Below are 1,825 nucleotides of genomic sequence, written 5' to 3' on the forward strand. Positions count from 1 at the left end.
TGAGACCAAGGAAGTGGGATACAACATCAATGTTTTGAGATAGACTAGACCTCTTGGTCAGCATTAGTAAAAAACTATCTCAGATAAAAAAGGACAACACCTAGGGATTGCTAGTCCAAAGCTTGTCATTGGTTTTGAGTTGGTCTATTGGCATGCTATGTCACTCTCTTTCCATGTACCTCTCATGCCTACAACATCGAAATGTTGTCCCTTGAAGATAAACAAGGAGAGAGCACCATGCCACCGGGTTATCATATAAAATTTTACCGCTAGTAATGAAGTTGGTTCCATTACTTCTAGGTGCTACAGGTATCATTTCCATTGATCTCAATTATGGACTTCTTATTTTTCTCTCCTACTCTTGCGTGGGGAAAGCACACGAAAAGTCACTCAGGTCAGTTGGCACATGGACTATCTAAAGGGTCCACAATACACGGTATTTGTTGTTGCTTTAGTGTCAGCCAAATGAAACTCCAAAAGAGTGTTCTCGATTAAGGGCCTGTTCTGAAACTGCCCAGCTTCTCAAAAACTTCCTAAATTCAACTTCTCGCATAGCTTCTTGCTTCAAGTGGCGATTTAGAAAGCGTTCGGCAATGCAACTTCGTTTTCTATCGTCAAGCAAAAGGCTGCCAACCCATTTAGCGGGATTAGCAGCCCAGATTCGGGGCCCAAAAGAAATAGGCAACGTGAGAGAGAGCGAGTTTGGGAAAGAAAATGAACCAGTACGCTCAACTCACTTGGCGGTGGCAACCTTGCGTTAATTAGCCTCAACTCCAACTTCTCGGTATCCAAAGATTTGGAAAAGGCCAGCTTCCTCAACTCCACCTTTTTTACACTACGACACCTCGCCAACTTCTTGATTCCAGCTTCCTAGAGCGCTACCGTTCGGATGAGCTTCATGCGTGGAGTTGAAGAAGCTAGGAGCTGGAGCGTTGCCGAACAGGCCCATAGTCTATGGTTGGAGGTAGTTCAATAGTTTCATTAGTATATGGGTTGGATGTTTTTTTATGTTATTTGAAAAATAAGTTATATGGTACAATTGGATTTGTGATGCACCTTGCCTAATACTCCCTCCTTTCCTAAATACAAGACATTTTTAGAAACTTCAGTATGGAATACATACGGAGCAAAATAAGTGGATTTACACTCTAAAAAGATTTATATTCAGAAATAGAAAGAGTATTTTAATTGGATTCAGTTTTCCCATTTTTATTTAGAACAGAGATCACATGGAAAACAAGCATATCAAGTAGTAGTTGGATGACATAACCATGTTACTGAGAATGGTGAACAAGCATACCAGGTGACCGGGATGTTTGTTTAAATGTCTAATGAATAAGACTTTTTCCCATGAAAAATGTCAGATGTCAGCTTGGTCACAGTCTTGTGTTTCCACTAAAGTTCAAAATAACAGGCTATGGCAAATAACAACAACCTCAAATAAGCTAAATCAATGCTATAGCACTGCTAAATGGCGCTAAAACCATTAATTTGTAAAGGGTATGGCACCAGAGTGCCGCCACCACCCGATCCAAGGATCAGGATTTCCCCTAGAACAACACGACGGGCAATGAGGGGCAATGAGGACTGCGGCGACGCCTTTAAGACATCGACGCCACCGGCCTGCCCGAAGACAAAACATATTTTCACCCAGTCCCACAATCATCGCCCTCGACATAGGTACAAACGCCGCATCACAGCCACAGCCACGGGCAATGGCGAAATGAGTTATAATCAATACATATAAATCAGCAATACTTTGCAACTGAGCTCAAGCGATCATTCATGCACTTCAGGTCACAACAAATGGTAGTGGTAGCTTGAA

The sequence above is a fragment of the Triticum dicoccoides genome, chromosome 6B, assembly GCF_002162155.2.
Source record: "Triticum dicoccoides isolate Atlit2015 ecotype Zavitan chromosome 6B, WEW_v2.0, whole genome shotgun sequence".
Taxonomy (NCBI): domain Eukaryota; kingdom Viridiplantae; phylum Streptophyta; class Magnoliopsida; order Poales; family Poaceae; genus Triticum; species Triticum dicoccoides.